Below are 25,479 nucleotides of genomic sequence, written 5' to 3'. Positions count from 1 at the left end.
AAGCATTGGGGGCATCCTACTGCTAGAAACATATTATGTATCTTTTAATTTCTCATTATCTGCTTTCATTAAGAACAGACAAAAGCAACTAGCTAAATCAAAAAAAGGCCAACAGGCTTTTTCTCAGATTAGCTGAAAGAATCATACAAAAGGTTCTTTCTTGCTAGGGAAGTATAGATTATAAACAGTTACAAATAGTAACTATGAAAGTCTGTGAATCAGATTATAAACTGAAATACAATGAAGATTTCTGAGAAATTTATCAAACTGACCTTCCGTGGTTTTCTTTTCTCAACACTTAAAATTTGCATATGTTAATCCTGTTACTTTTTTCATGGTATAAACAACGTAATAAATTTTTACCTGATTCTACAGGAAACAAAGATTAATAACTGCTGGACTTATTGAAGAAGCCAATTAAGGTTTTTTTTGTTTGTTTGTTTGTTTGTTTGTTTGTTTTTCCAACGTTTATTTATTTTTGGGACAGAGAGAGACAGAGCATGAACGGGGGAGGGGCAGAGAGAGAGAGGGAGACACAGAATCGGAAACAGGCTCCAGGCTCTGAGCCATCAGCCCAGAGCCCGACGCGGGGCTCGAACTCCCGTACCGCGAGATCGTGACCTGGCTGAAGTCGGACGCGACGCTTAACCGACTGCGCCACCCAGGCGCCCCTGTTTGTTTGTTTTTTTAACGGGGCGCCTGGGTGGCTCAGTTGGTTGAACGTCCGACTTCGGCTCAGATCATGATCTCATGGTTTGTGAGTTGAAGACCCATGTCGGGTTCTGTGCTGACAGCTCAGAGCCTGGAGCCTGCTTTCGATTCTGTCTCCTTCTCTCTCTGCCCCTCCCCACGTGTGCTCTGTCTCTCAAAAATAAATACATGTAAAAAAAAAAAAAATTAAGACGGTTTTTTTTTAATGTTAAATAAACATTACCAAAGTATAAAAATTATAAAAATATTATATACTATGCAGTCTTACAAATATATGCAACTAGAATGTAAAGTTATGTTTTAATTTCAGGAAAACTTACAACCTCCTGATAATAAAAGAAAAATGTGAACTTCCAGAAGTTAATATATTTTAGGGCTCAATAGGTTAACTGATTTTGGCTCAGGTCATGATCTCACAGTTTGTAAGATTAAGTCCCACTTTGGGCTTTGCGCTGACAGCCTAGGGCCAGCTAGGGATTCTCTCTCCCTCTCTCTGCCTCTCTCTCACAAAATAAATATTTAAAATATAGATATTTATTTTAGTAAATAAATATCCAAACAAAAACAATCTTATTTAATGATATTTGCCAAAAAGGGAAAGAAAAACCCACAAGGTGTTAAACAGTAAGACAAAATATATTCTTGAAGACCACTACTTGCCAAAGATCATATAGAAGATTTGTAAAATAATGCCAACAGAAAAAGTGACAGAAGTTAACTAATGCACTTAGCTTAATGCCTGGCATCTAAAACATACTGCAAGTTTTTTAGTAAATGAATAGTAATAAGGAGGCCTTGAAATTCCACAAGTTAAAAATGTTGGTATATAGCTATTTTATCAAGATAACCATACAATGTGTTAAATATCACACAGGCAAGAAAATATCAAATGAAAGATAGGATTCCTAAAGCATAAAGCCGTATGATCTTCTTCAGACATATTTTCAGGATCCATTTTCGTAGTCCTCTTTGTAGTAATCCAAATGAGCTAAAACATTATGGATGGCAGAAAAGCTCTTCATCTAAAAGACTGCTCCACTAGAGAAACCAATCCCCTAGGGCTAAAGTGACTAGTGTGTAGAAAGTGCCGAGAACCTCCAGAGAATAATCCTGATGACTGAACTTGAAATAAAATCTCTTGTCCTACTTAGGAAAACAAGTTGGCCACTCTTGGTTCCTGGACAATAGAGCAAATGTGTCCTTTGAGACTTCCTAATCAAACTCAAATTTCATCTTCAGAAACTCTAGCTAATCAATAATTCCTTACTATAGTTCCAAGAATGATCTTACAGCTTCAAGTACACTACTTTATAAATTAAATTCTTTCACTTTCAAGACCCAAATAAACATTTCAATACACAAACTCCTACCACTGAATCTGCTAGTGTCTAAGTTAACCAGCAGAGTAGAAAACAAAACAGAATTTCAAAAAATTTAAAGCTATAAATTTAAATAGCCCAGGTATATCCTTAAAGATGGGGGGGGGGGCGGGAAACTAGGTCTTTATGTATCTACAATTTAGAGACATAAGATATGAAGCTTAGCATTTACTAAGGGAGATAAACCTAATGACACACAGGAAACAATTAGAGAACAGTAAACAACAGTATATGATGAAGTGCTAAAGTGCTAAGTGGCTGAGTACTCAATATACACAGTGGGAGTTCGGAAAATAAACTGGAGAGGGATTGGAGAGTCCAAGGAGGTTTTATGGGAACAGACTCCTCATAATGAATGATTACATCTGAAGAAATAGAAAGGGAAGGCAAAGCTGAGGAAACTACCTAATTGAACCCCAGGTTTGTTGCAGGCAGTCCTAGAAACATGTGAGGAAGAAAGATAGGACAGACTATCTTAGGGAAAGTCTTAAAAGCTAAGGGGTGCCTGGGTGGCTCAGTCAGTTGAGCATCCGACTCTTGATTTTGACTCAGGTCATGATCCCAGACTCATGGGATTGAGCCTCATCAGATCCGCACTGGGCGTGAAGCGTGCTTAAGATTCTCTCCCTCCTTCTCCCTCTGCCCCTCCCCTGCTTGCACACACACTCTCAAAAAAATAAAAGGAAAATTTTTAAAAAGCTGTTAAATGTGATGCAGGAAAGTAACATCCCAGTGGAGTTTTTGTTCAATTGACCCAGCAAGTGTACAAAAAAACTGAAGAGAATAATGGATTTATGAAAACTACACAGAGACAATTATAGAAATCTAAACCGAGAATAATCTATTGGTCTAGATCTGTGCTATCCACTACAGAAGCCACTAGCCACATGTGGTTAATGAGCATCTGAAATCACCAGTCTGAACTGAGATGAGATTTACATGTAAAATGAACATCGAATTTCAGACTTGACATGAAAAAAAGAATGCAAACTATCTCATTAATTTTTTATATTGATTACATGTTGAAATCATGGTGTTTAGGACATATTATGTTAAATAACATACTAAAATTATTTTCAGATGCTTTTACCTTTTTTAATGCGGTGAACTAGAAAATTTTAAATTACACATGGCTCACATTATATTTCTACTAAAAGGCACTGCTCTATGGTTATCTCAACTTTTCTGACCCTCCCATTCCCATGATTTGAAACAATTTTAACATGTACCCACATAAATATGTATATACTTCTAGGGGAGCCTGGGTGGCTCAGTCAGTTGAGCGTCCGACTTCGGCTCAGGTCATGATCTCACAGTCAGTGAGTTCCAGTCCCGCACCAGGCTCTGTGCTGACAGCTCAGAGCCTGGAGCTTGCTTCCGATTCTGTGTCTCCCTCTCTCTCTGCCCCTCCCTCCTCTTATGCTCTGGCTCTCCTTCAAAAATAAACATTAAAAACAATTTTTAATAAAAATAAATACGTACATACTTCTATATTTTACATACGTGCATGTACTACTGAACTTCTTTATTTTACATATGGTATAAAACATACACAAAAATACTAAAAGTATGCAAAAATAACTATAAGTTCTAATACTTTTCTTTTTGCAACCCAATGGACTATCCCATATGCTCCAATTTGGAGGCCAGGATGTTAACAGAGACTTTGATCAGGGAAAGATAAATCCAAATGAAAAATTCACTAAAATGTGATGACTGATGGACTACGGGAGCAAAGGAGAGGGGATGAATTAAGGATGACATATTGGACATCAACTATTTGCTATTCAGCACCCTGTGGCCCCTGACTTTCCCTCAGGGAAAAAAAAAAAAAAAAGCTAAGCCATCATGCTGTTTAGGTAGGAATGAACCTAACCTCAGCTCCACGGGTAGGTTCAGGCTGTCTAAACTAGTTACCAAATATTTTTGGCCTTAGTAGTTGGTTCAGAAATGTCAATATGACCCAAAGTCAATGAGATACATGAAGACATCTATCTGCTGGGGCTCCTGGGAAGAGAAACTCTCTTCAAGCTATAGTTCTTAAGCTGAAGCACACAGATGACCCAAAAAGATTGGGTATAGAACTCAGGCTGTCTAGAAGCTAAGATGAGAGGGAGAAGATATCTCTAATTTTACTGAACTTAATTTAACTGAAATTTAGCATGCCCTTTTGTGAATTCAGTCAACAGACCACAATATTCTGCAATACCAGTCACTCTGTCACCAGCAGAAATCACAGATAGTTTCATATCACATTATCATTGCTTGCACTTACAAATAATGCCAATGTTTATCACTACTTGGAAATTATTAGACCCATACTAAATCTTATTATTTAACAAAGAAGCAATACTATCTTATAATTTTTAAAAAGTTTTTGATAATGGTATTTTAATACAATTGCTTCTCTTTGTAGACCTATGTATTTTATTTTAAAATAATCACAAAGGCCCTGGACTCCTGCCTGGGTGGGCTCAGTAAGCTGAGTGTCTGACTTTGGCTCAGGTCATTATCTCACGGTTTGTGAGTCTGAACCCCTCATTGGGCTCTGTGCTGACAGCTCAGAACATGGAGCCTGCTTCAAATTCTCCCTCCTCTCTCTGTTCCTCTGCCACTCGCACTCTGTCTCTCTCTCTCTCTCTCAAAAATAAATAAACATTAAACAAAATATCACAAAGGCCCTCAGCAGGTGTTGATGCAATGTGATTTCTGCCCAGTACTCCAAATGTCAAAGTGGAGAAATTCAGTGAAGCCTGAGTACAACAGCAGGAATAACTATAACCCTCTTAAGGTAGCCAAATGCCTCACCACCTAATTAGTGCTCCACGTGAATGAATGAACAAGATTCCCACTGTCCCTACCTACTATCCAGAGAAACTACAGCATAGAGAATGGGGAAAGAAGACCCTGTTGAGCTTGACCCTAGTCTGGCATGGTGAAGTGACACGAGAGATGTAAAATAAGTGGAAGACAACTGGTGCCCCCCACCTCTCCCCAAGGTGGGGTGGGATCAGCCTGCCTTGAGGGTCACCAGTGAAATATTATTACTCTTTTTTTCAAAAAAAATTTAAGGGGCGCCTGGGTGGCTCCGTTGGTGGAGTGTCCAACTTTGGCTCAGGTCATGATCTCACAGTTTGTGAGCTCGAGCCCGACATTAGGCTGGCTGCTGTCAGCACAGAGCCTGCTTTGGATCCTCTGTCCCCGTCTCTGTGCCCCTCCCCCACTTGCTCTGTCTCTCAAAAATAAACATTTTTGTAACAATTACAATGAAAATAAATAAATAACCCAAAAAAGGGGTCCTGTAGGCTTCAGACTGCCAAAGGGTTGGATGAAGGAACAAAGGTCAGGCCCTACAGCCTCTGCTGAAACACTCACCCTTCCTCTCTGGATTTGATGGCATGAGCACCTAGAGCTTGAGCTGCTGACAAACATGCTGGGACCACAAAGGGACCAACACATCAGAAGCAGAGCTCATTAAGTAACAGAAAAAAGAGAAAGATGAGGTACTGATCACATAAGTACAAGTGGATCAAGCTTCACCTTTGAACTTTTCAATATTATGAGCTAGTAAATTTGAGTCAGTTTTTTGTTATACCCAGAACATAAAAATCTGGTACAATTGAGAGGAGTAGTTTCCATCTCAGGAAACTAGAACAATACCCATGGTCTTTGCACAGAAATAGCAAAATCTGAAAAGACTTTACTTTGTTACACTGAGGGAATCTATGGAAAAGGAGTTTAGTTTTTCACAAAGTGAATGTCACTACTCATTCCAACCCATCCTCACCTTCCTATTTTTCAGAGGCTGAACTAAAGACTACATTTTCTAGATGCCCTTTAAATTAAGGTCTCACATTTGACCTAAGAGCAGCTAAGCAGACATACCTGCATAAGATATGGGAGCAGAAAGTAACATCAATGGTAGTTCTGCCCAAGGAAGGTAAACCACTACTACTACTTCTCCTTCTCCTACTTCTTTTTTTAAAGTTAAGTACGGTGGCAGCAGCTTTCTGATTCAACAGCACGGTCCACACTGGCAGTAGCCCCCTTAGCAGGCAAATTCTGCAGTGTCGTTCTGAGGTTTGTTCCTAGAAGCTCATCTACTCTATTCATTCAGCCTAAATGTACATCTTTCTTTCCTAATAAATCCCATGTGCTACAACTACTTAGAACAAATGCTCTTGCTACAGACTCTTGAACAAGTACAAAGTAAATAGGGACACACAAAAAGCAGCATACTATTAGCAATTAGAAACCTAACAAGGGTTAACAGCTTATGGATACAGATGTAGCAAGGACCTGGAAAGAATTATAATTGAGAAGCCCAAAGAGCTAAGGGCCAGATAACAAGGAGCACAATAGTCAAGACAGAGCTCTCAGTAGTTTAAATCTGGAAGAGAAAGAATTGCCAGCAAAACTGAGAATCAGAGATAGGCAAAGAACCAAGAAAGGAGAGGCCTCAAAAAATGAAGAAATCATCGACACAATTAAGTACCAGATATGACAAACAAGAGAAGAATTTAATGTTTTTTATATTCCTTCCTCTTCAAAAATTATCACTGGATATAGAATAATGTTTATACTCCAAAATTGGGTCCAAACCACCCTTCTCTGCTAGTGTTGTTTAATACAATAACTTCTAATTTCTAATCAGTCTATTTAAATTAAAAACAAAACAAAACAAAACACACACACAACTCTTCTCTGGATCCCAAAACAAAGGTCCAATTCAAGACTCACACCTAGGAAGCTTTCTCTGGCAGTCCCATTTGCCTCCTCTTAATTCATATAACATTTATCTCTTTTTGGACACCTGACTATAATCCAAACTAAATTATAAGCTTAAAGAGAGTAGGAGCAGTGTTCTTCTTTACATTCTGAACACCTAGCACAATGCTACTCAAGTGTGCTAACAAAGCTAGCCCTTTGAACGGGTATTTTCAGAAGAAACTGGTGGAAATAAGACTGCAGAAGATTAAAAAGTTAATTAAATTGACTTGGAAGGTACATGAAGGAACTTCTTATAGTGATGGTAATGTTCTATATTTTTTTTTCTTAATGTTTATTTACTTTTTTTTTTTTTCAACGTTTATTTATTTTTGGGACAGAGAGAGACAGAGCATGAACGGGGGAGGGGCAGAGAGAGAGGGAGACACAGAATCGGAAACAGGCTCCGGGCTCTGAGCCATCAGCCCAGAGCCCGACGCGGGGCTCGAACTCACGGACCGCGAGATCGTGACCTGGCTGAAGTCGGACACTTAACCGACTGCGCCACCCAGGCGCCCCTGTTTATTTACTTTTCAGAGAGAGACAGAACATGAGTGGAGGAGGGACAGAGAGAGAGGCAGACACAGAATCCGAAGCAAGCTCCAGGCTCCAAGCTATCAGCACAAAGCCCAACGCGGGCTCAAACCCTGGAACTGTGAGATCACTACCTGAGCCGAAGTCGGACACTCAACTGACTGAGCCACCCAGGCGCCCCGGTAATGTTCTATCTTGTCAGGGTTATAGGTTACAAAGATGTATGAATTTGCCCAAACTAAGGGTATGGTATACGTAAGATCTATACAATTTACTGTATGTAAGTTCTACCTAAAAACCAAGTAAACAAATAGTTCATGACGGGCACACTGAAGTATTTAGGATTAAAATATAGTTACTTTGAAACACAACAAAATATAAGATAAATTGACGAATGAATACAGGAAGAGAGAGGGATGGTAGGTTGGATAGATAGATAAGTATATAAGGCAAAATATAAATTACAGAATCTAGGTTTGCAGGTACTTGGGTATTCAGTTGTCCAGCAAACAAGTCTTGCGACTTTTCTGTGATTAAAATTTTCCATAATAAAATGGCAGGGAAACAAAACAAAAGTGGAAATGACAGCTGTGAGTTTGTCAATTTAAGAAAAGGAACAAGGAAGGAAGGAAAGAAGGAAAGGAGGGAGGGAGGGAGGGAGGGGAGGGGAAGGAAATAAGAAAGAAAAGGAATAACCTTAGAGTGGAAAAAGGTACACACAATGCCTGTGAGAGCGGGATATCTGGATTCTACCTCTTCACTCTGCCTCTAATTTTAGACTGCCTACACAGGCTAGTTCTGGCCTTCAGCACTTGTTCTTGACTCAAAGAAAGTGCTCACTTGCTAAGCTCCACTCATTTTAGAGTAATCCAAATCTGTGGAGTCTAGACCCTTTGCCAGTATCATAATCTATTCCCCATTCTTTTCACCTGAGTTTCTAAATACCTCTTTAAACTGACTTTTAGATAAGACCTCTGGCCAATCTGGCATAACATAACTGGTTCGCCCTCTTGGTCCAATTCTGGCTCCACCTACCCATGGGCCTCCATGGCAAGGAAATATTAAAACAAAGGTCAAGGATCCTTGTAGCAAGGACAATTCATCTGCACGTCACAGTCCCTAGCTGAGGTACTCAAAAAATGTCTGTTGGATGAATGAAACCCATGCCTTATAATAAATTTAGTAATATTTAATCACACATACTAATATTTAGTTTCATATTTAAACTAAACAGGGTAGGAAATGTATGTGCTAGGATTCTGCGGTTGAATGTTAAACATTTTTTTTCATTTATTTATTTTTGAGAGACAGAGAGAGCACAAGTGGGGAGGGGCAGAGACAGAAGGAGACAGAATCCAAAGCAGGCTCCAGGCTCTGAGCTGTCAGCACAGAGCCCAACGCGGGGCTCGAACTCACAAACTGTGAGATCATGACCTGAGCTGAAGTCAGATGCTGAACCAACTGAGCCACCCAGGCGCCCCAGAAGTTGAATATTTAAAAGGAGAAGATCCAGAGTCTCCTCTGTCGAGAGCTAACTAGAAGATGTTGTTGGAAATTAAAGGTTGATAAATTCTTTCAGCTAACATTAAGAAACACCTACACTCTAATTATTAGTACTTTCCTAGATAATATAGTATGTTCATCAGCTTCAACATACCATAAACATGAACTACAGAGAAGTTAAATTATGCAAAGATAAAGACTGACAGGAATTCAATTTCCAGATGACCTTAATGCATTTGGAGTTAATCTCTTTTTTTTGTTGTTGTTGCTTCCAAAGGACTGTAAATTATGCACTTGCTGAATTTTGCCTTTGTCACACATGACCTAACAAGGAAGGCATTCATTATACCATAGTAGCCTCCCTCAAGTATCTGGTTCTAAACAGCTGCAAATTTTGGAAGATTACACGAAATGATGTCTCTAATGATTAGTATGTTCTCCCCCAGCAAATATTAAACAAGACTAAGGCTTATTAGAATATCAAAACTCTCCAAGTTAAACTGAGCATAAATTTAAGTTTAGAAAATAAAGTAGAAATTTTGTACAAGAATTTAAATTCTACCTGTTAATAGAAATGATCCAATAAACATACCCAAAGAATTCGGAAAATTCATAAAATACAGCACTTTGATTTCTTCATATTTGCTTTAGCTGTCAGAAAGATGCCATAATCATTAATGAGTGGTCGATTTAGTCCCTTCAAATGCAGTAACTGAAGAAGATAACAAAATATTTTAAACGCAATCTAAAATAAATGTCCATTTATAAGAAGTAAAAGCTACTTCCTAGACCCAAAACTTCAAGGCCTGGGTAGAAAAACATCCTGCCAAAGGTAGAAACAAGCTGTAAAAATGTTTCAGAAGAGTTATGGCTTGCTAAATAGTTATACAACTATACACATAAGCTGGCTTTTTTATACCTGTCATTGTTCCTCAATCACATTAGAATACACTTAAAGATATTATTCTCCACCTATTCTCATGTTCCATTAGGAAAAAAAGAATCATAACTACTAAACACAACAGAGGGGAAAAAAGCACTGCCAGGAAGAGATTACTGTATCATCATCATTTATATGTCTTTCAATTCACATTTAGTTTGACTTCCATCCCTTCCCAGATATACAAGTACGATACACTTAATTTACACAGAGCCACATAGCCTGCCCTTGAAAGGCTACCTGGAAAAGACCTGTACAAGTGTCCTTCTGAACCTCCTTCAATTTCATCACATACTATCTTGCCACGATCCTTTCATCTTAGAGTAGGTTGACTAAAACCCTCAATATCAGCAGTTTCATGTTAACTTGGTACCTATCAGTCTTGAGGATCCAAAGGCTCAAATTCTGTCTTTAGAGCCTTCAATCAACATCATCACCATATAATTACTAACTTCTTAAAAGAAAACAAACAAACAAACAATTTTCAGTACCACACATAACTGTCAGATTTCCAAGGTATGGTGAGAAAAAATTACAAAAAAGAAATTTGTAAGAAAGCCTTCTTTTGTGAACTTCCAGTCAAATGCAACAGTAATTAATGAGGGTAAATGTTTGCTTTCATTTACTGTGTTAATGCACACAGTATAATGTCCATCTACATGTTAATGCAAAATTCAGAGAGACAATACCTATCAATCACCTTTAGAGGCAAATGGAGAAGAGGAAATATTAACAAGACAAAAAAATTACCATTACAAATCAAGGTCAATGAGGAAGGACTGAGGACTCCTACCCAAGCTTCCAGCTGAAGACCCTATATTGTAATCATACTTCAATCTTAAGGCAACTATTTTTCAAACTAGATTCTATTTAAATGATCCTATAGAGAGGAAAAAATTATATTGATATGCTAAAATATCTGAAGAGGGTCAGTAATGGCAAGTGACTAGCTTCTTTTCTGGCCTGATCTCTTTTGAAAGCTTTCGAAGAAAAACAATATTCACAAAAGCGCTTTAAAAAAATTCTAGGGGTGCCTGGGTGGCTCAGTCAGTTAAATGTCTGACTCTTGATTTCAGCTCAGGTCACGATGCCATGGTTTGAGTTGAAGCCCCACATCCGGCTCCACGCTGACAACTCCGAGCCTGCTGGGGATCCTCTCTGCCCCTCCCCTGCTCACACTCACTCTCTCTCTCAAAAAAAAAAAAAATTAAATTAAAAAAAATATTTAAAAAATATATATATATAAATTCTGTAGTTTCATATTTGAAAGTAATACAGACAAAATTTTAGTTACCTGTCCAGACAAGCAGTCCTGGGTTATTGTCATAGCCCAGTTTTAGTGGGAAAGCAAGAAAACAGCTTGTTGGTGAGTTAAAACCACAGGAAGCCCTCAATTATCCATGACAGTACAAGACAAGAACAACCTAAATAAATTAAATCTTCAGGTAATTATTGTTTAAAAAGAATATTGGATTAATTCAAACCTCCCGCCTTACCCCTCCACCCCTTTACAACAGAAAAAGTTCATTTAAGGTCTGCCTTTCTAGCCACTCTCTAGCAAAACTGAGAAGAAGCAGATACCGTATTTGATTTCAAAACTAGGTAGCAAAAAAAAAAAAAAAAAAAGAGTAAGGCAAACTGAATTATCAGCACTCCAGTTGGTTCTATTTCTTCAGCAATTCCAATCACAAAGCATCAAACTATGAGTTCAGCTTCCTAAAAGGCATTCACATTAAACACTCAACCTCCCCCAACCTCCTGATTTAGACTTTTCTAAATCAAATGTGTCTTGTCGAACTGTACTAACAATGCTTGTTTGAAATGAAGTTAAAGAACTTGACAACTATTAAAATTGTGAAATGCTGATATCGAACCACTTTCTGTTCAAATCCGCTGCAATTCCAGGCGTTGATAAAAGACTGAACTTCCTTTTTCTCCCCTCCTGGTCTTCCCCGCCCTCCCGCGCGCCAAGATCCCCGCGGGGTCTGCAGTGACATCATAGCCCATCTCTTGGAAACCCCTGACGTCACAGACACGAGGACCCAGAGCACTGTGACTTCATCGCTGACTAGGGCCGACCCGCAGTAGACTTGCGCCTGCCCGGAGGCGACAGAAGCTTCTGAGCCCCAGTCCTGCCCGGTCCCAGAGGAAGGTTAAGGGGAGGCGTCAGCTCACCTGCGCCGGGACGGAAAGGACAGGGTGGCCGAGCCCGGCGGGCGCGACCAGGCGAGGCGACTCCCGCCCAGGGCCCGACTTCCTCACCGGCCGCGGGTCCCGGAGGTGAGAGAGCCGGTCCAGTGCCTCCTTACGGCCTATCTGTGATCTCCTGAGCTCTAGCCCGGACCGGGGACCCGGCTGCCGCCCGCCCGACCTTCCGCGGCCCGCGGGGGCGCCCAGCGCCCGGCCGGTGCACTAGCTGAGGCCGGCCCGGGAGGAGGCGCGGGCCGCGGGGCCCCTGCCCCAGACGCGCCGGACGCGCTGCGAGCCCGGGACCCGCGGGCGGCGCCCCCGCCCCCACCCGCCCCGCTCCCCGGGAGCGCAGGCAGGCGGCGGGAGGGGGCGGGGAGCGGCCACGGTGGCCGCAGCCGCCGGACCCCGACCGCGCTACCCTCACGCCAAGCCCCACCGCGGCCCGGACCCACCTGCGCTCCTGCCCCGGTCGGGGCCTGGCCCGGGGCTGCACACCCCGATGCGGCGGCAGCAGGAGGCCTGGCTCACTCCCCACCGCTGAGGCGGACCGAGCGCCCAGCACGGCGCGGCGGAGCCCAACGCTCGCCCCGAAACCCATTTGTTTGGCTAAAACGGAGTGACGTCACGCGCCGGCCCAATCGACGGTTGGCCAGGGGAGGGGCTGCGGTACTAGGGGGTTGCAGCGACCCCTGCCGGGTATTCTGCGGTACTTCGGACGCTGGGAAAGGGAAAAGTGGGGAACTTAAAAAGGGTGAAGAATCTGCGAGCCCCCAAGTGGTGGGAAAGAGTGAAAGCTGGAGTACGAGCTGTAGCGAAAGGAATCAAACCCTCAGGCTAGCTAGCCAGAATGGTAGAAACGCCAGTGTTCAGTCCGTAGACTTGACCAGTTTATCAGCACTCATGGCTGGAGCTACAAACGGTATTAGTTACTATTAGACTTGGGTTCCAATTTTGATTCTGCTACCAGCTTGGAAGACTGGATTTTCAGAATTTGCATTTGTAAAAAGAGAGTCCCTTCTATCACCCGTTTCCATGCAAATCATGGCAGGAATACCTATCTGCACATAAACTTTCAAGGTTAACAATCTCAAAATGTGGTCTGTAGAAGTTTAAGGAACTGCAAAGAAATACAGAATAGGTTTTTAATACTTTATTAATTTATTTAGTACTTTGAAATCAGAGTGCCAGTAAGGAAACTTTTCATACCCAGGCTTTAAAATGATGATCGATTTTATTGTAAAAATAATTTTAACTGTATTATAAAACATGAGGACAATAAAGAAAAACTCCTTCACACAAACACAGCCACTCTCAGCATCTGGTGTATTTTCCTTTAGACTTTTTGTCCCATGCATATTTATTTTACAATGCTATGATCATAGAGTACCCACAGTTTTGGGTCCTCTTTTTTCATGTGTATATGTATTTTTCATATTTCATACACTTCATAAGTATTTTAACAGCTAAATTCTATTTTAGTGGACATGGAAAATTTACTGAATTAATTTTCCATTCTTCGACGTATTCCCTTCTCTTCTTACCATTACAAACAACTCACAGGACATTCTCATGAATGTAGATTCTTAAAGATAAATACCATGAAATGGAACCACTAGGTGAAAGTGTATCAACACATTTATAGTTACTAATACAAACTGCCAAAATGAGTTTTTAGGGGTGCCTGGGTGGCTCAGTTAAGTGTCAACTTTGACTCAGGTCATGATCTCATGGCTCCTGAGTTCCACCTGAGAGGCTCTGTACAGTTTGGAGCCTGGAGCCTGCTTTGGATTCTGGGTCTCCCTCTCTCTCTCTGCCCCTTCCCTGCTTACACTCTGTCTCTCTCTGTCTCAAAAAAATAAACATTAAAAAAATTTTTAATTTTTTAAAGGTAGTACCAAGTTATACTTAATTTAGCAGCTTTGATTTTAGCCAGCCCTTTAAAAAGTAGCTTATCCAACTATAAAGCTACTCTGGTAAAATGCATATTATGAAATCTTAAATACCAAAGAGTAACAAAAAAATTAAAAGAATAAGGAAAATAAATATTTCCCATGATCTCACCACCAAGAAATAATCACTTAACTTCTCCATCTAGGCCTTTATCTATATACATAATTTTAATAAAAATGGGGGCAGGAGCACCTGGGTGGTTCAGTCGGTTAAGCATCAGACTCTTGATTTTTGTTCAGGTCATGATCTCAACAGTTCATGGGATCAAGCCCTATGTCAGGCTCTGTGCTGACAGTGTGGAGCCTGCTTGGAATTTTCTTTCTCTCTCTCTCTCTCTCTCTCTCTCTCTCTTTCTCCCCCTCCCCTGCTTGCATGCATGCACTCTTTCTCTCTCTCTCAAAATAAATAAATATTTTTATAAATTGGGAAGGGAATCATACTGTACATATCGACATCAAACTGTCTGATTTAATATCTGATTGGTATTAGCTCAATATATCATGATCATTTGAAATTTCTCTGTGTCATATTTGACTCAAAGTTGTAATATTTCAATCCATCCTTTCAGGTTCATCTCAAACACTGTCCTCTTTAAAACCTCTTGATTCCTTACAGGAATCAAAAAAATGGATTCCCCCCATTTTTTCCTCTTTCCTTACAGTCTTTATTTTACTCCACACACATCTCACATGTGTGTATTTTATACCTCTGCTACATTCTAAACTGCTAGAGTACAAGGATCCTAGTCCTAGTATCCATTAAAAGATCTTGCACTTGATATTGCTTAAATGTTTAGTGGATAATTATAACCATGTTAATCTGTACTTTTCTCATGATGGTAGATAAGCATGATCTCCATTTTATAATAGTGTTTACTGCAGTTCATTAATATCCAACATTTATTGCATTTACAATGTTTGATCCAGACACTATTCTGTATATCACATACATTCTTTCATTTAATCAGAAAAACACCTCTGTGAGGTGAGTACTATTGTTATTACAGATGAGGAAACTAAGGTTTGAAGACTTAAACCACTTGACCAGGATTGCACCGGTGGTATAGAGCCAAACTTAGCAAAGACTCTAGCATTTTCACCATATCACTGTACTGTTTGAGGAATTTCAGATAAGTTAAAGACATTGTAACTACAAAGCACAACAGAGATATCATTAAACTGAAATGACAATGGTTTCCATATGGAAAGCACATCTTCATTGTCAAAAGTCCCATTAGAGTCTAGGTGGCCTAATTCAATGTTTCCCAAACTGCTTTTTTCCTTAATACATTGTAAACTGATGGTTTTGTAAAATACAATACAACCAGAAAACAAGAAATTTAAAATTAAAAAAGACAAAAGCCCAAATTCTCATTATTAAACTCAACACACATAAAATCACTCTATCAAATTGCTAGCAAAGTTTCTAAAACTCTTTCTCTCCATTTCTGTTCTTATGGCAGACTAGTTCTAAAGCTGGCCAGTGGGGCCACACTTGAATGGCACTACTTTAAGAGTAATAAGGTGAGGAGGCGGTGAAACCATTTTAGGCAAGTCTTTCCCTTGATTCTATTTCTCCATGTACACAATGGGAATGATCCCCACAAAACAAAGCCACTGGAGCCAGTGCAGTGTATTAGGCTATAGACCCTGTAACAGGTTCTGAGGAGGGCGCTCCCCAAAAAGCCATCAGTGTAGCACAGTGAGGCCGCAGGACTGAGAAGGAGCTGAAAGAGGAGCAAGATTAAGGTGGCCTGAGATGGCACAGCAACAGCAAAGTCCTAAATATATACAGTATACAACTGTGGTTATTCCATCAATGACTAAACAATCATTTCATGGGTGCCTGGGTGGCTCAGTTGGTTTAGTGTCCAACTTCGGCTCAGGTCATGATCTCGCAGTTCATGGGTTTGAACCCCGTGTCAAGCTCTGTGCTGACAGTGCAGAGCCTGGAGCCTGCTTCAGATTCTGTCTCTCCCTCTCTCTCTGCCCCTCCCCACTCACGCTCTGTCTCTCTCTCTCTCTCTCTCTCTCTCTCTCTCTCTCTCTCTCTTTTTCAAAAATAGACAAACATTTAAAAAGAAACGTAAAAAACTTAATCATCTCAAACCAGCAAACATACTGAATCAAACAATCGTTTGTATAGACATGGTTTCATTACTCCTCTGCTCAGAATAAAATCTAAGAACCTTCCACTTATTCCTTAATAAGCTCACTCCTACCTCCAAAGGAAAAATACCATCTCATTTTTCTCCATACCCCAAACTCTTGATCCTTAACCTACATCCTCCACAGCAATGAAAAGGAAAGCAAGAGAAAGGCTCCAGTAGACTGCATCTAGGTTCATCCTTACTGCAGAACTAGGTCACTGGGTGTGAAAATGTCTTTCCCTACTAACTATTATTATGAAGCTTAAATAAGAAAAAAGTGTGGCACAAAAACAGACACTCAGATCAATGGAACAGAATAGAGAACCCAGAAATGGACCCACAAATGTATGGTCAATTAATCTTTGACAAAGTAGGAAAGAATGGAATAAAGACAGTCTCTTCAGCAAGTGCTGCTGGGAAAACTGGACAGTAACATGCAGAAAAATGAACCTGAACCACTTTCTTACACCACACACAAAAATAAACTCAAAATGGATAAAAGACCTAAATGTAAGACAGAAAGCCATCAGAATCCTCGAGGAGAAAGCAGGCAAAAACCTCTTCGATCTTGGCCACAGCAACTTCTTAATACGTCTCCAGAGGCAAGGGAAACAAAAGCAAAAATGAACTATTGGGACCTCATCAAAATAAAAAGCTTCTGCACAGCGAAGGAAACAATCAACAAAACTAAAAGGCAACTGATAGAATGGGAGAATATATTTGCAAACGATAGATCAGATAAAGGGTTAGCACCCAAAATCTGTAAAGAACTCATCAAACTCAACACCCAAAAAACAAATACTCCAGTGAAGAAATGGGCAAAAGACATGAATAGACACTTCTCCAAAGAAGACATCCAGATAGACAGCCAACACATGAAAAAGTGTTCAACATCACTCATCAGCAGGGAAATACAAATCAAAACCACAAGGAGATACCACCTCACACCTGTCAGAATGACTAATATTAGCAACTCAGGCAACAACAGATGTTGGCAAGGATGCAGAGAAAGGAATGCAAACTGGTGCAGCCACTCTGGAAAACAGGATGGAGATTCCTCAAAAAATTAAAAATAGAACTACCCTACAACCCAGCAATTGCACTACTAGGTATTTATCCAAGGGATACAAGTATGCTGTTTTGAAGGGGCACATGCACCCCAATGTTTATAGCAGCACTATCAACAATAGCCAAAGTATGGAAAGAGCCCAAATGTCCATTGATGGATGAATGGATAAAGAAGATGTGGTGTATATATATATATATATATATATATATATATATATATATACATACACAACGGACTATTACTCAGCAATCAGAAGGAATGAAATCTTGCTATTTGCAACTACGTGGATGGAACTGGAGGGTATTATGCTAAGCGAAATTAGAGAAAGACAAATATCATACGACTTCACTCATACGAGGACTTTAAGACATAGAACAGGTGAACACAGGGAAGGGAAGCTAAAATAATATAAAAACAGGGAGGGGGACGAAACATAAGAGACTCTTAAATATGGAGAACAGAGGGTTACTGGAGGGGTTGTGGTGGGGGGGAATGGGCTAAATGGGGAAGGGACATTAAGGAATCTACTCCTGAAACCATTGTTACACTATATGCTAACTTGGATGTAAATTTAAAAAATTAAATTAAAAATTTTTTAAAAAAGAAAAAAGAAGTGAAAAAGCTTTCAAGTTTACCAAGTTAAAGGCACACACTTCAAGAGGTCTAGAAAAAGTCATTGGAAGCCCTGAGCCCCAACACATGTATGTAGTATGACGGTGGCGATGGGAGGCTGGGCAGAGGCTACTCGGCCATGAGAAATAACTTCATTCATCATAAATAGAAGAACAAAACTAAAGAGAAACAGAAGGAGAAAGGCAGTAAACCTCCAACAGATATGAGTATATCTCACAACTGAGATGTGGGTTGTGAGGGACATAAAGCCGAATAAGTATTAAAATCAGAAAATCATAGTTCTTATCCTTTTCTTGGATTTGTGGCACCACAAAAATCTGCTAAAAGCTAAAAACCAAGAGACTCTCTTCACGGGGGGTGGGGGGAAGAGAGGTGGAATAAAGGATATATTGATAGTTACACAGATAATTTTTTAAATAATTTTAATTTCTTCAAAAAAGTCCTTTAGATTCACTGACTTTATGGTGACTTGCATGCTTATACAAGGGAATAAAAGAAATGTAGGGTGATGACTGACAGCCTCCTCCAGTGAAATGCCATGGCAAAACCCAGTCAAGGTCCCGAGATCTCCTTTCCCTATTATCCTTAGAAGCTCACACTGTTTTCAGTGCCCTTTGACCTTTCAGATGATGGTTTCTACAACATCAACCCAATGGTCCAAAACAATTTCCATATGTATCCTACTTTTTTTTTTTTTTTGAGAGAGAGAGAGACAGGGTGCAAGTGAGTGAGGATGGAGAGAGAGAGAGAGGGAGGGAGAAAGAGAGGAGAGGAGAGGATCCTACGAGGGGTAGAGAGAGAGAAGCAGGGCTCACCTGAAGTGGGGCTTGAGCTAACCCAATGCAGGACTCGAATTCATGAACCGTGAGATTATGACCTGAGCCCAAGTCAGATGCTTAACCAACTGAGCCACCCAGGCACCCCCATATGTATCCCACTTATTGATGCACATAAAAGAGGCAATCCCTCCCAAACTCTTCACATTCTGATTATCATAATTAACACGTGGGTAGATTTAATACCAGGCCATAATGGTTTCCAAGTCCCTTCTTAATGTTTGCTTTTTTACTAGAAATCTAAACCTAAGCAACAATGTCCATTCCTGATGCTCCTCTATTTAAAATCTCTATGTAGGACTTCCAGTAGTGGTGGTTCAAGCTGCCAAGGCAAGCTGGGTCAAAGTCAGAGTGGTGGTCAGGGACCTGGAGGGGCAAGAAAGGATGACAAGGACAAGAAAAAAAAGTACCAACTAGAGTGGAGAAAAGAAGAAAACAAAGGGACCAAATGCTGCCAGCAAGCTGTCACTGGTGACACCTCACACTCAGCGTTGCTTAAAATTACTGAAGTTAGACCATCTTCTCATGAAGAATGAATTCATTAGAAATCAGAAACAGCTTTTGACAAAATCCAGCACGCTTTCTTAATAAAAACCCTTGAGAAAGTCGGGATAGAAGGAACATACTTAAAGATCATAAAAGCCATTTATGAAAAGCCCACAGCTAACATCATCCTCAATGGGGAAAAACTGAGAGCTTTTTCCCTGAGATCAGGAACACGACAGGGATGCCCATTCTCACCGCTGTTGTTTAACATAGTGTTGGAAGTTCTAGCATTAGCAATCAGACAACAAAAGGAAATCAAAGGCATCAAAATTGGCAAAGATGAAGTCAAGCTTTCGCTGTTTGCAGATGACATGATATTATACATGGAAAATCCGATAGACTCCACCAAAAGTCTGCTAGAACTGATACACGAATTCAGCAAAGTTGCAGGATACAAAATCAATGTACAGAAATCAGTTGCATTCTTATACACTAACAATGAAGCAACAGAAAGACAAATAAAGAAACTGATCCCATTCACAATTGCACCAAGAAGCATAAAATACCTGGGAATAAATCTAACCAAAGATGTAAAAGATCTGTATGCTGAAAACTATAGAAAGCTTATGAAGGTAGTTGAAGAAGATATAAAGAAATGGAAAGACATTCCCTGCTCATCGATTGGAAGAATAAATATTGTCAAAATGTCAATACTACCCAAAGCTATCTACACATTCAATGCAATCCCAATCAAAATTGCACCAGCATTCTTCTCGAAACTAGAACAAGCAATCCTAAAATTCATATGGAACCACAAAAGGCCCCGAATAGCCAAAGTAATTTTGAAGAAGACCAAAGCAGGAGGCATCACAATCCCAGACTTTAGCCTCTACTACAAAGCTGTAATCATCAAGACAGCATGGTATTGGCACAAAAAACAGACACATAGACCAATGGAATAGAATAGAAACCCCAGAACTAGACCCACAAACGTATGGCCAACTCATCTTTGACAAAGCAGGAAAGAACATCCAATGGAAAAAAGACAGTCTCTTTAACAAATGGTGCTGGGAGAACTGGACAGCAACATGCAGAAGGTTGAAACTAGACCACTTTCTCACACCATTCACAAAAATAAACTCAAAATGGATAAAGGACCTGACTGTGAGACAGGAAACCATCAAAACCCTAGAGGAGAAAGCAGGAAAAGACCTCTCTGACCTCAGCCGTAGCAATCTCTTACTCAACACATCCCCAAAGGCAAGGGAATTAAAAGCAAAAATTAATTACTGGGACCTTATGAAGATAAAAAGCTTCTGCACAGCAAAGGAAACAACCAACAAAACTAAAAGGCAACCAACGGAATGGGAAAAGATATTTGCAAATGACATATCAGACAAAGGGCTAGTATCCAAAATCTATAAAGAGCTCACCAAACTCCACACCCAAAAAACAAATAACCCAGTGAAGAAATGGGCAGAAAACATGAATAGACACTTCTCTAAAGAAGACATCTGGATGGCCAACAGGCACATGAAAAGATGTTCAACGTTGCTCCTTATCAGGGAAATACAAATCAAAACCACACTCAGATATCACCTCACGCCAGTCAGAGTGGCCAAAATGAACAAATCAGGAGACTATAGATGCTGGCGAGGATGTGGAGAAACGGGGACCCTCTTGCACTGTTGGTGGGAATGCAAACTGGTGCAGCCGCTCTGGAAAGCAGTGTGGAGGTTCCTCAGAAAATTAAAAATAGACCTACCCTATGACCCAGCAATAGCACTGCTAGGAATTTACCCAAGGGATACAGGAGTACTGATGCACAGGGGAACTTGTACCCCAATATTTATAGCAGCACTCTCAACAATAGCCAAATTGTGGAAAGAGCCTAAATGTCCATCAACTGATGAATGGATAAAGAAATTGTGGTTTGCATACACAATGGAATACTACGTGGCAATGAGAAAGAATGAAATATGGCCTTTTGTAGCAACGTGGATGGAACTGGAGAGTGTGATGCTAGGTGAAATAAGCCATACAGAGAAAGACAGATACCATATGGTTTCACTCTTATGTGGATCTTGAGAAACTTAACAGAAACCCATGGGGGGAGGGGAAGGACAAAAAAAAAAAGAGGTTAGAGTGGGAGAGAGCCAAAGCATAAGAGACTGTTAAAAACTGAGAACAAACTGAGGGTTGATGAAGGGTGGGAGGGAGGGGAGGGTGGGTGATGGGTATTGAGGAGGGCACCTTTTGGGATGAGCACTGGGTGTTGTATGGAAACCAATTTGACAATAAATTTCATATATTGGGAAAAAAAAGAAATCAGAAACGAAGACTTTAGAAGAAAAGCAAAAGTGGGGGAAGGTCAAAGGTGGATGATCTGAGGGGGACCCCAATGTTGGTAAGAATGTTTGAGGAGATCGTTGATGACAATCATGCCACAGTGTCTGCATCTGTGGGCTTAAAACACTACATCAGCATTCTTTCCTTTGTAGACAAGGATCTGCTGGAACCAGGCTGCTCAGTCCTGCTCAACCACAAGGTGCATACCATCATAGGTGTGCTCATGGATGACGTGGGTCCCTTGGCCCATGGCCCCCCTAGGAGGTAGAAGGTAGAAAAGGCCTCCCAGGAAACCTATGCTGATATTGGGGGGTTGGACAACCGAATCCAGGAAATTAAGGAATCTGTGGAGCTTCCTCTCACTCATCCTGAATGTTATGAAGAGATGGGTATAAAGCTCCCAAAGAGGGTCATTCTCTGTGGTCCACCTGGCACAAGTAAAACCTTATTAGCCAAAGCAGTAGCAAACCAAATCTCAGCCACTTTGTTAAGAGTGGTTGGCTCTGAACTTATTCAGAAGTACCTAGGTGATGGACCCAAACTCGTTTGGGAATTGTTTCAAGTTGCAGAAGAACATGCACAATCCATCATATTTATTGATGAAATTGATGCCATTGGAACAAAAATATACGACTCAAATTGCAGGGGTAAGAGAGAAATTCAATGAACAATGTTGGATTGGTTGAACCAGTAGGATTTGATTCAAGGGGTGACATGAAAGTTATCATGGCCACAAACTGAATAGAAACTTTGGATCCAGCCCTTATCAGACCAGGCTGCATCGACTTGAAAATTGAGTTCCCCCGGCCTGATGAAAAGACTAAGAAGCGCATCTTTCAGATCCACACAAGCAGGATGATGCTGGCCAATGATGTAACCCTGGACGACTTGATCATGGCTAAAGATGACCTCTCTGGGGCTGACATCAAGGCAATCTGTACAGAAGCTGGTCTGATGGCCTTGAGAGAACGTAGAATTAAAGTAACAAATGAAGACTTCAAAAAATCTAAAGAAGATGTTCTTTATAAAAAACAAGAAGGCACCCCTAAGGGGCTCTATCTGTAGTGAACACATTTGCCTTCAAGGAAGTGGTTGGGAGTATCCCAATTCTTCAGAGGGATGAGGTTGGGGGAGTTGCCCAGAGGAACCCATGTTCCAGTTGATCTTTCTTAGCAGAATCTCCTGTGATCTTTTTGAGCATGATGTGTAGGATGCCCACCAGACTGCCTTCATCTGTTGGTTGCTCTCTCCCCAATAAAGCGAGCCCCTTCTCAAAAAAAACAAAACAAAACAAAACAAAACAAAATAAAATAAAATAAAATAAAATAAAACAAAATAAAATAAAATATCTATGTATTCCATGGAATCCAAGTACTGAAGTTCAGCAGGAAACAATGAAAGCATTTTGTTAGCTCCTCTATCAAGTCAGGCAATCTCTGTTCCATCTCAGGGCCTTTGGGTCTACTCATCCCTCAGCCTAAAGGTTCCTCTCCCTTCTCTGCAACTGGTTAACCCTGACACAATCTTAAGTATTGGCTTAAAGTCTCCACAGAGCACTGGAGATGCCAGAATTTATGTTTAGGAGGGACTTTGGAGGAAAAGGGAAGTACACTGGGGAACTTTTTGCCTAGCAAGTCCAGTTTTTACTTAGATTTTATTTTCATTTAGGGTGACATGGGAGTTGGCTACAGCCTCTTCAAACCAGAACTTCCCTACTCATCCTTTCACAAAATTTTGTAACAGTAATCACTTTGTTTGTTTGTTTGTTAGTTTTGAGAGAGAGGGGGAGAGAGAGAGAGTGTGCGCTACCTAGGGAGAAGGGCAGAGGGACAGAGGGAGAGAAAGAATTTTAAGCAGGCTCCACGCTTGGTGCAGAGCTGGATGCAGGGCTCGATCCTATAACCCTGGGATCATGACCTGAGCCGAAATCAAGAGTCAGATGCTCAATCAACTGAGCCACCAGAGTGCCTACTTTTTTATTTATTATAACCCCCTGCAGAGGAGCACTTCAAAAGAATGGAGAGTAAGCTTTATTCATTACTATATCCTAATGCCAAGCCCTGTGCCTAACACTCAGAAGTTACTCATTAAGAAATGGTTCAGTGATTTCTTTTTAAATCCTAGAAATATTTTTCTGCAAGGGCAGCAGTGATCTATATTAAGAATGGTTTAATTCCTACAGTTATGAAGAGGTTTTTGGAAGTGAGGCAGAAAAAAATAGAGGGATCTTACTGCTCCCAGAAGAATTTTCCTAGTGGGATTTTCCCCAGGAGATGTTCTCTCCACAGCCAATGGAGTAAGATGAAAAGGAATGGTCCAAAAAAGGCCATAGACCTAGATCCTGAAGACACTCATGTGGGAACATCAGGTTTAAAGCCAGAGGTTGGGGCTTCTTAGAGACCCAGGAGGCCTAAGTTGTGCTGGAGAGACTAGAAGCCAAGTAGCAATGCTCCTTAAGAAATGGAAAGGGAAAAAAATCACAAAAGGAGAATAAAGGTTTGCATATCCCACAAATTATTATAGCACAGGAGTAAAACTCAGCTGAAAATCATGCTACATTCCAAGTACAAAACCACAACAGGCAAAAGGGAAGCAGTTCATCTCACACACACACACACACACACACACACACACACACACACACACCCCATTCCCAAGTCCATTCTTCTTCCTGATCTTACCATAAAATCAGAACTCTTTCCTACAGCCCATTATATAATCAGACAGGTCCCCTTCCTCAATCTATCTCCATTCTCCCCCTTGTCTTGGCTGAAATGTTACTTCCTCAAAGAGCTTTCTCTCTAACTCTCTAATGCAGTATTTCAGTCTTGTCACTTTCCTTCATAGTATTCATGCCTGGCACACAAAAGATCCTCAATAGATGGCTTTAGAATTAATTTAAACGTTCACACTTTTTCGTACCAAATGATTTAATCCAGGATGCAAGTGTTCATCACCAATGGATGACAAATAAAAATTATAAGAGTAGAAAGTCTTAAACATTAGATATAGGACCTGAGTTGTGGCAGAATCTTAGGTAATGCTGCAAGAACATGACAAAAGTAGGAACATCTAAATCCTGTAGAATACAACCAACAAACCAATCATAATTTTGGTGCTTCAACACAAATTATCCCTGGTTATATTTTCTAGATTACCAATTGGCTATAAGGATATTTATGTTATCCACTTGGCATTTAGACAGGAACTAGCATTCTTTGAGTAATATCAGATAATTCATTTTTATATCTTTCATATTTTCAGTAAGTCCCTGATCTGTTTGTTGAAAAATGACAAGAAAAAATCGGGGGGTGAGGGAATGGGGCTCCCTATCCACTGACTGCCTCTCAAATAACAATTTCCTTTTTCTTCCTTGTTAACAGAATCCTGATCTCAGACCTTCTTTGTGCTTCAGGGTTGGTGAGCCCAGACCCATGGAGTAAGTTATGATTGACCTAAGTCAGTGGTTCTCAGTGAGGTGATTGATTGACTTTGTTTCCCAGGGTATATTTAGCAGTGTCTGGAGACATTGCTAATTGTCACATCTTGGGAGAAGTGCTATTGGCATCTAGTAGGGAGAGACGAGAGATGCTGGTCAACATTCTACAATGTACAGTTCACTAGTCCCCCCAGACAAAGAATTATTTCTTCCAAAACACCAATAGTACCAAGGTCAAGAGATGTTGCTCTAAGGTAATCAGTGTGGTCCCAATCTCCTTGGTCAGTGATGTATTCAAGCATGGGTCTGTGATGCAAATCTAGCTAATAAAATACAATGGGAAATCTACTAAGATACTTCTGGAAAGGCTTTTTCTTACCATTAAAGGAAGATATTCATTTTCTGTTGAAATGCATTACTTTCCTAAGTAGAACCATATTTACAAACAATGAAAGAGAAACATACAAAAAGAAACAGTCCCTCCCGCAGCTAGATGTCATTGCATTTGTACATGGTGTCTGGTACTGTGATTGCAGTCTTGGGA

General features: G+C 40.5%; 1 protein-coding gene and 1 pseudogene across 4 annotated transcripts in view; one reads left to right on the top strand and one right to left on the bottom strand.

The window, feature by feature from the left end:
* The window catches only part of FBXO34 (F-box protein 34), an 88,747-nt gene extending 76,162 nt beyond the window's left edge, over window positions 1–12,585 (bottom strand). The window contains exon 1 of one of the 4 annotated variants that reach the window (XM_032593361.1): window positions 12,477–12,585. The gene's annotated coding sequence lies outside the window, so the exon portion shown is untranslated. Of the gene's footprint in view, window positions 1–363; window positions 442–12,476 lie in introns of those variants that run through there. The other 3 variants (XM_030319166.2, XM_030319170.1, XM_032593360.1) reach the window with 3 other exon arrangements.
* Window positions 6,984–22,561, top strand: LOC115516486 (annotated as a pseudogene).
* Window positions 22,562–25,479: the final 2,918 nt, after the last annotated feature.

Source organism: Lynx canadensis, chromosome B3, assembly GCF_007474595.2.
Source record: "Lynx canadensis isolate LIC74 chromosome B3, mLynCan4.pri.v2, whole genome shotgun sequence".
Classification (NCBI taxonomy): Eukaryota; Metazoa; Chordata; class Mammalia; order Carnivora; family Felidae; genus Lynx; species Lynx canadensis.
Note: the sequence above shows the minus strand (reverse complement) of the source record. Positions and strands in the feature narration are given on the sequence as shown.